The 10,070-nt window shown below is 36.1% G+C and overlaps 1 non-coding gene across 1 annotated transcript; it reads left to right on the top strand.

Annotated features, from left to right (window-relative positions):
• Positions 1-7,842: 7,842 nt before the first annotated feature.
• Positions 7,843-7,949, top strand: LOC148851900 (small nucleolar RNA R71). Its single transcript, XR_016100069.1, has one exon. It is a non-coding gene; the product is annotated as a small nucleolar RNA R71 (small nucleolar RNA).
• The last annotated feature ends 2,121 nt before the right edge of the window (positions 7,950-10,070 follow it).

The raw sequence follows: 10,070 nt of genomic DNA, 5'->3' as shown, positions 1-10,070 counted from the left end.
CCAGAAATCATATGTAGCACACCTCCATCAACTTAAAACTATTGTAGGAAAAGATGGAGAACTTCATGACTGAGCAGGCACAACTTGGCATACCATTTGAGCCCATTGGTGCTCATGATGTGATTGCTTTCAAGTTTCAGCATTTCACTAATTCAGTGGGGCTAAATATATTAACAATGAACAGAGAAAAGGGAAAAGAAATGAAAAGAATTTGGAGGGGTCATGACATTGAAACTATACATGTAAAAACAACAAGTTGTCATGTTCTACATCTAATCTAGTGATAACTCATGACCACACCAAGAGAGATAAAAAGCCCAACTGGCTTGATACTGAAGAGGCTCTCTATTGGCCCAAGGGCATCCATTAAGTCTTGCACACAACCTCTCAATAAGGGAGATTAAATTCAAACTTAAAATTGTAAAAAATAGCAGCTCAACTAGATGGCGAGCTCTAGACTTCCTAGAGAGGATTAAATAACTGCTACTCAAAATTAGACTTGGTATGCCCCAATGCTGTTACCCAGAAATTAGACTAAGACAACCAGGAATGAAACTTAGTTTGGACTGATCCGCAAGAGCAGTCCTTAAGAGAAAGTCCATCTCATTAAACCCAGATTCTAAGATGGACTAAGATGACTTTATCCTGAAGGAAAAACATGACTTCACAGGCAATGTTATTCCACAATCTAATTCAGCAAAAAGACAAATAAAATTTAGTTAATATGATGTAATCGGTGAAGCAACCTTCTTGTCCCAAAGGTGACCAGGTTGAAAGCCAATAGGAGTTCAAATCTAGAATTTAAATTCAGTCTCTATTCCTAAATGGCTCCTCTTGACATTTAGAAAGCAATGACTCAACCTTGAAATGAGTATTCAAAACCACATACTCTTACAGGGCTCTTACAAGGCAATCAAGTTAACAATAAAACACAGAACCAGGTATGATGAAATGCTAATATGTCAAGGAAAACAATTTAGGTTAACGATTAAGATCAAAATCTCTTTCGACAAGTTAACTTTAATCCTCAATGTCGTATAGTAATTAAGTATACAAATGGATGAGCTTGAGCTAGAGTATGAGCTAGAGTATATTGCAGGTAATGAATCCTTGAAAGCTTTTGAGTGCTACCTTTCAAGTTAGGTTGCTTAAATTCTGGCTTTGGGCCTAAGGGTTGCTCCCCAATACTGAAGTTTCAGCACGTAAGGTGAGTTGTAAGTTGATTCAGCCATGCCACCCATGACTAATATAGGTTGAGTTTTCTCTTCCTTTGACCAAGTCTGTGGTGGTGCAGGCAAAGTAGACCTGTTGAACGGAAAGTGAGACATGGGATTTGCTTGGAGTACTGAGGGCAAACTAGAACCTAGTTAGCCAAGTTTTTGTGGTTTAAAGAAATTAGAGTTGCAGACCTTGGGCAGGATTACTTGGGAATGGCCCATTGTTTAAGGCTCTCTTGGACTAAAGCATCCTTAATTAGGCACAATTCTAGGACTTAGCTTAGCTTGGCTTGCTTCCCCTGTTTTTATTTCAGAAATAGATGACACAGAGACAGCTATAATTCAATTTCTTTCTCTTGTTTGGTTCGAATAAGTTCGATGGCTCCTTTATTCAATATTGAATAATTATAGCTTTTTATCTGCTGAGTTGCTTCTTTACAAGTTTCCTAGAGTTTGCTTTGACATGATGATTCTCACGGGGGCCTTAACCTATCATTCCCTACCCCTTTTAAACTTGAGCAATATCATTAGATGGAATGACATGCAGTTCTGGCAAGAAGAGCAATGCTTGACTTGGGGGTTCCTTTATTTAGTTTGATTCTAGGCAAACAAACAAAAAGATAGTGGGCTTGCGCTGCTCCAAACATTGCATTTGTCTTTAAAAGTGCTGGATTAATAGGAAGTAGTGGTCCCCTAAGTTCTTGAGTGTAGAGAGCCAAGTCTTACTTTGAAACTGCTGAATGATCTGAATGTGGAGAATATCTTTTTTGATCTTATCCCTTAGGAAGTTTGGACAGCAGGAGTTGTTCAGTTTATTTGGAACCACGGAATTTCCTAAATCTCGATCTTGCCTTTTCTTCCATTAATGGCCTAATAGAGTAAGTTAAGTTTTACTTCCATTTAGTAGTAATCATCACCATAGGCTCATTTTGAATACAAAAATAGAGAGAGACAGATTTACTTGGGAATCAAATGCCGCTGATGTGCAATTGAGAGAGAGAGACCGCAAGAGAGATTTACCTGTCAAATGTAATTGTGCGCGAGAGAAAGATAGAGATAGAGAAAGAGTGAGAGTAGTGAGGGAGAGATTCACAGATGTGCAACAGAGGAAAGCCTACCCAGCCTGCGCCACTTATGTAGTGGTAGTCATCGCTTGGCTTCTAGTGCCAATTTTTATTGAATGCCGCTAAAGATGAATATTTCCAGTGGAAATCACCAAATAATTTCATGATAGTTTCAACTTTCTTATTCTCTGTTTAATTTATGAAAAATACTTTACTCATATTTTCTATTATGAGTATCTTAATAATCAAGGGTAGAGCGAAGTATATTGGTGGGGATGAATCATCGTTGAGGAATGACAGTTGGTCTTGGAGATGAAACTCATCAATCAGATCACTACCACCACCATAGAAAGGAGAAGCCAAAGTAGTAGTTAATAAAGATGATGTGGGCAGAGGAGACCCCATGACCATGTTGTTGATGCCATTTATTCTCGCCAAGTAGGAGGCAAAGGAATTGGAACTAGGACTAACAAGGTCATCCTGGTTGGGGTCATTGGGGATATATGAGAAGGTGGAAGCAGTCCAAGACAAGATAGTGATGGCGATGATTGCATGAAGAGGGAATGAGCGAGGTTGAGGCCATTGCTTAATATCAGAATAAGCAATTCAGCCATGCATTTGGTATATTTCTCCACGTATGACCTTTTCATATCTTCTCCTTACAAAATAGTCCTTACGTTAACCAATATCTGGTTCATTGATGGAAGTATGGATGTCAATGGATAGGTTTGGATGGGATTCAATTTAAATGAAAACTAATTTGATTAAATTGGACGGTCAAAGCATTGAATTGGACATTCTCCAAAATGGTCCAAAGTATTTATTCAATTGAAATGGACCTTGTTCTTCTATAATTAATGAACTTATGTTTGATTTGAAAGAAAGAGTGGGAAAGGAAGGGAAATGTAGGAAAATCTATACAAGATTTCTAAAAATTTCTCTTCCTTTCCTTACTTTTTCCTTCAAACCAAACATAGTCTTAGTGTTTTCTTCTTTTCAGTTCATTCTAAGATTTGTATATGTTCTTTTAAGTTTTTATGTCATCCATGCACCTCCATGTCAACAAACAAGTGAGCAGTTTGTATGTTCACTCATATTGTGTTATTTTCCGACAATTAATATATCTTAATTTAAAATATCGGTGATTACTTTAGATGAATGTTTTAAGAACCAATAACCTATGAACCTGCATAGGTCATTGGTTTAATTGTTGGGGTTGAACTGGTCAATTCATCATGTCATAAATCAAATAATACTATAAAAAGTAAATTATAAAGATATGGGATCAATGACAAATACTGCTCTTTACTTTTATTTGCGACAAAGACAAAAATTCCTCTTGAGTTTTTTTAATGTATCATTTATCATAAAATTTTACTAAAAAGAATCAGAACAGAGAGAAACTCTCCTCCAAATGCTACACCAATTTGCTAATCTTCCAAGGATACACACTCTGCAGGTAAAAAAACAAAAAAGATAAAAATTAAAAATAAAGCTGGTCTATCCTCCAAATGCAATATGGATGATGTTTCCTGCCTTATTTTTGGTTGTTTATTTTCATATTTATGTGATTTAGATATCTAGAAAAAACATGAGCCCAAATTTCCTACTCACTTTTCCTGCCCATTCCCTATTCGACCTGAATTGCAGCCACACATCTCTTAATTTACAATAGATATGTTTGACTCCAATTCATGGCGGGTAGAGAGTGGATAGGACATTCCGACTGCATTAATTGTTCCAATTTTTGTCTAATCCCCTGTCAACTAGCAAGGAATGATACCTGAAGAAGTTAACCAATGAGAAGCCCACATGAATTACAATGAATGGCATCAGTTGATTAGTTATTGTGTGTTTAGTTGTTTGCATGCAAAATGATTTACATATTCTCTTCTCTTGTGTTTAACTCATCCAAGTATACCACTTTCCATGACATTCTTACCCCCCTCAAGGGCATATTGTTTGTTAATTTGTATGTCCTCATTTGAGTGAATTGGAATTTTATCCTCACAAATTGGGTCCCCACACCGTCCTCCCAACACTTCCATCCATGAATTGGGAACATCTTCCCATAAATGAATTTCTTTGAAAAATGAAAACGAGCAAGATGGGATATGAATATTTTTCTTATTGCGGCCAATTATTTTAATTCTTATATTATAGGCTTCTTTTTCACTCCAAAAAGAAATGAAGCCCACAGCAAGAATTTTTAAACCAAAGGTTCTATTATTATTCATTCTTGCCCAAAATGAGTCAGAATTAAAAAACATGAGAGCTAGAGCGGCAAACTAAGCATGGCCTTAGATTCTTCTACTCTTGACTTTTCCACCCTTGACTTTGTCAGTTCTAAATCTCCTATTGGTGTCTTGTTGCCTTGCCCAATCCTCAAGGCACGCTTATTTCAGCTTTTGAAACATGTCACACTGAATATGTATTTTTTTATTCACAAAGTGGTGCAAAGAGACGCTTTCAAAGCTGAAGCCCACATACGGGAATATTAGATACATCAAAAGAAAATGTGGCATTTTTTAAGTTTGTGGAGCAGATTATTTTGATTTTTCTGTTCCTTGAACCCCTCCCCTCAAATAACGTCAAGCATTAGCTACCTGTGGGGATGGATTAGCTCTATCCCCATTTAGGTCATTCAGGTTTCATTGATCGATGTCAATCTTTTAAATTGTGGGTGACTTGAAGATAAACCCAATTTTTGTTTCAGGGTGATGAGTCACTGATCCGACCATTTAAAAGTAAATAAAATAAAATTGCATATTAGTACCCTCTACTTTAGGCTTAGTTTCATTTTAGTTCTCGAATTTCAAAACGTGTTAATCCAATATTTAAATTTTCAAAATGTGCCAGTTTAGTTTCTGCCTTTAACAGCTCATTAGTTATTTTCGTAATGTGACGATATGCGTGATTTAAAATTTTTGAAAATGTCAAAACTATTCTTCAACACTATTCATCATCTTCTTTCTCAAGAATCAAGATTAAGCAAAGCAATATATCGGTTTTTCACAAATTGCTTTTCTCTATTGGCTTCTAAAAAATTTGGGCATTTGGATGGTTGATAAAGAAAATTAGATGACACCCAAAGAGAACTTTCATCCTTTCGCATGCTACTTAACAGTGGTTAATGGTTTTGTATTATAAATTAGCACATGTTAGAAGTTTATGTACTGGATTGGCATATTTTAATGTTTGAGGACTAAAATGAGATTTAAGCCCAAATTACATGATAGTAATATACAATTTTTCCTGAAAAACTCTCCACTATTCTATACCACCTAAAAAATTAAAAGACTCATACATTTCTATTCTTTAAATTTTGCTTATATACTCTTCTATATTTCATGTTGAATATAGAAGTATCATTTTTCTTAAATTTGGCTTTGACCAGGTAAGACAAAAGTATCATTTTTCTTAAAGAAAGATGTGAACAGCGGTGGGTTCCACACTTAATAAATCTTTATTTTTTTACAAAATGGGTCAAAATCGCTATAATTATGTAGTTGATGGTCAATGGCTAGTACAATGGATCCGGTCCAGACTCCAAATCCAGAAAACCGAAACCCTCCTCCTCCACTCAAAATGAGAGAGAGAGAGAGAGAGAGCACGCACGTGCACGACGGTCGAAGCCCTGAGCTTGAGAAACGAAGAATTGTTGTTAGGTTATGCGTAGTCTTCTTCAAGCTCTAAGCTGCTGTGGGAAACAAAAGCGGGACTGAGGGGAGCGAACTGCGAACAGCGAAGTTGTTTTTCACCTATTTCCCTCGATGGTCGACTGGTGGTGGTGGATGCAAATAGGGACGGGTGGTGGATACGAACAGCGAAGAATCGTCGCTACCGGAGGTCGACTGCGAACAGCGAACTGAGAAAGAAGAGCCAGCCTCGAGCATGACGGTCAACTGCATCGTGCTGGTGGTAGATGAGGTAAACTCCTCGCATATTTCCCTCGATAAAGCAAGGGCGTAAAGTTTTACTTCGGAAAAACCGAAATTGTTTTTCACCGCAAGATCAATGTAAATCCTGACATATTTGCAATTTTACATCGATTTTAATGGTTTTTTTACGACGTCTCCAAAACTGCATGCAATTGTGAACTGGGATGCAATGATGCATTGAATCGGTATTTACACTATGAACCGTTTTGCACTTCACACTTATGGCGATGGTTTGATGGCGATGCCTTTGGTGGGTCGGTCCACGACTTACTTGCAGGGATACTCTGATAATTCAAAACCGTAAGCGAAATTGCTTAAATTTCCTTAATTATCTAAGAATTATTAAAACCACCCTTATTTGATATGACTTTGATTTGGTCAATTTTTACTATAAAATTATCAAAAAGCTATAATACCCCTCAAATTGTTGAACAATGGCGAATTAGATTGGAGTACTGCTCCTGCTTCAATGGAGGATGACAAAGGAAGAAGGCTATTTTGTTATAACCTGGCAATTGCTTGCTTCTGTAAAAAAAAAAAAAAAAAAAGAAAGGAAATGGCTATTATAAAGGGGTTATGAAATGATAATTTTACTTTTACCCATTCGATATGGTATCCAATTAATCAACCATCCAAGTGGGTAGCAAAATTTAAACCAATTTGGGTCATTCAAACAATGTGCCAAATCAACACAAGGATCGAAGATATCAAAATTCTGTAAATATTAAGGTGGAAGTCTCGGTATAATATTGCTTGGATGGCCAAGATTAATAGAAGTAAGCCATTTATATTGGTTTCTAAACCATCAGAGTGATACCCAATATAAATTGTCCAACCAATGCATCAAATCAGCTAAAAACTCAAAGTGGTATCCTAGAGCAATAGATTAATCTCGTCCATATATATCCGAGTGATCTATCAAATTAAACTAATTAAAGATATGGTTTGTCAAAATGGTATCCATAATTACATTGATGAATTTAATCCATCCACCTAATACGGTAGGGTTTCTTGGTTTGTTATCTCATTTGAAAGGGTTAAATTAATTGAAATATCAGTAATATGATTTAGGATAGTTGAGATTAACTGATTTATCTAAGGAGGCCATTTTGATGGTCTAGATCTTTGACATGTTTTGTACATCACTTAATTTGACATAGATTTCTTAAAAGTCTTGGTACATTGATTGGATGCCCATGATTAATGGATCTACCATTGAAAATGGTTTTTAAAACCTTCCAATTAGTGATAGAGAGGGATTTCAACCAATATAAATTATCCAAGTAATGCACCACATCAGCCCAAAAATCAAGGCCATTAAAGTAGTATCGTACAGTGATGGAATAACCTTGTCCATATATCCAAGTGATCCATCAAATTCAAGCAAAGATATGGTTTATAAAAATGGTATCCATAAATAGATTATTGTATTTGATCCATCCCCTTCGATCGCCTCGGTCATTATTTCATTGGTAGTTGTTCGACACAATTTCCTCCACTAGATCATAAGATTCCTCCAGCGTTTTCCTCATGATTGTGCCACTTGCAGCTGCATCAATAATAGAACGATTAGAGAGGGTAATACCATTATAAAAGGTTTGGATTTGATGCCAAGTTGGTATCCCATGGTGAAGACACTTCCTAAGCATCTCCTTGAATCGTTCCCATGCTTCATACAAAGATTCCTTCTCTAATTGAGCAAAAGTAGTGATATCATTAATTAACTTTACTGTTTTAGAGGGTGGAAAATACTTAGCTAAGAATTTTTGGGTTAAGTCATTCCAAGTAGTGATGCTTCCTGTAGGGAGTGAGTTAAGCCAATCTTTAGCTCTATCACGCAATGAAAATGGAAATAGTCTAAGCCTAATAGCATCATCGCTAACTCCATTATGTTTAAATGTATCACATATTTCTAAGAAGTTAACAATATGTGCATTAGGATCATCACTTGGTAACCCACTAAATTGAATACTCGTCTGAATCATTTGGATAATTCCAAGTGGTGATGCTTGAATTGTGGGCTCGTCAATGCTGAAAGTAGCCCCATCAATTGTTGGACAAGCATAGTCCAAAAGGGTGCGATTTGCTTCTGCCATTTCTTCCTCAACTTCTACTACTGGTTCGCCTCTTTCAACCTCCTCTCTCGTTTTACCTTTGTTGGCTCTTTGCAATAAGCGAAGGGTTCTCTCTATTTCAGGATTGAATCTTGCTAGTCCTTCTCTTCTAGTACCTGTCATGCACTAATAAATCTGAACACAGGAAGAGTTCGAACAAATAAAAAAAAAATAGAAATAAAAATTCAAAATAACCAAGGTTAACAAGTTCTAATATTACTTTAGGATTAAATCCCCAGCAACGGCACCAAAAACTTGATATCTATAATTATAACCCTAGCAAGTGCACTAGTTATCAAGTAGTATAAAAATATTGTTCCCACGAGGATTTAACAAAATAAGTATTAGAACTACAGCCTTCCTTAATTATTTGGACAACTGAAATTCAGATCCAACAATAAGAACTACTGAAATTTAAAAATAGAAAAAGAAAATAAAAGCAAGAGTAATCAATAGCTGAATATGCAACGATTAATTGAAATCGCTAGGACCATTGGTCCGCCTAACCATTCCAATGAATATTAATGGATGAAATTAACCAAGATAATTTGTCATTCCCATAAGCTGAAGTTTTTCCAATTTTATTTAATATTCTTTCCCAAGATATATCAAATCTATTTCTATCAAGTAACCCTTTGATCCCTCGACTAGAGTTCTCAAGATAGAAATGCATTAAGTTCAAAGAAAAACTTATACATTCAGATGAATCATGTGTATATATCTCTATATACCATTCAATTCACACCATGAATTATTTAGTCCACTATATGAATTCCTCTCCCGATTCATTCACATAAACCCAATCAATTAAGAGATGGCCACTCCTAATCGCATTAAGCAAAATAACTCATAGACTATATGGAAATCATAATCTTGGATAAATCATGATAAAAATATATTCATTGTCATGGTTAGGATTTTCATAGCCCTAGGTATAAATAAATCAATTCATGATAAAGGAAATAAAACAAACAAGAGGAAAGAAAGAACTCATGGTGTCGCCCTTGGAGCTGAGATCTTCTCTTCTTCTTGCCGCCACTTAGCTTTCTTGCCTTGTTGATCTCCTTCTTGAAACTTTCCTGGTGGTTTTCTTGATTACTTCAGAGGGAACTTCAGTAATTGATTGATGCCTGGTGCTAGTCCGCCCCCCCTACCCATTTATATAGCTTTAGGGGGAGGGGCTGTTTTCTACTCGTTCTTGGAGTTCTCCCTCAAAAATAGAAAGTCCTAATCTAATCCTCTCCTTATCTCTTATCTACTTATCTCAGTCTTCTTTATCTTTCTAAAATTACATCAGAAATTTAAATCTAATAGGACTCTTTATTCTTGCATTCGAATTGGGCTTCTTTAACAACTTGGGCCGCTACAAGGCTTTCCTGCGAAATGGGTTTCAGTTGTGAACTAGGCTTTACTACAAAATTGTTCCGACTTCGAGCCCAATTTTAACCTCGGTGTAGGCTGAATCTATCAAAACCCAAAACATTAAAGTCGTAAGTTTCTCTCCTATCTTTCCGGGGCATTTTGATTCAGCCCAACCGGAGCCCGGATATGAGAGTTAGGCCGAGATTACTGAATGGTGCCGAAACTGTGAAAAACCATCTGATTAGCCCTGTTTTCCTTCTTGCGACTTCTTTCCTTGCCCTGAATCAAAATACCAGAGTAATGAGTTCAATTAAGTGTTAATTAAGTGTAAAAGGACTGAATATTCAGAGATAAAAATATGATAATTTTTAT

The sequence above is a fragment of the Nelumbo lutea genome, chromosome 5 (genome assembly GCF_056320005.1).
Source record: "Nelumbo lutea isolate HS-2025 chromosome 5, American lotus-T2T, whole genome shotgun sequence".
Classification (NCBI taxonomy): Eukaryota; Viridiplantae; Streptophyta; class Magnoliopsida; order Proteales; family Nelumbonaceae; genus Nelumbo; species Nelumbo lutea.
Note: the sequence above shows the minus strand (reverse complement) of the source record. Positions and strands in the feature narration are given on the sequence as shown.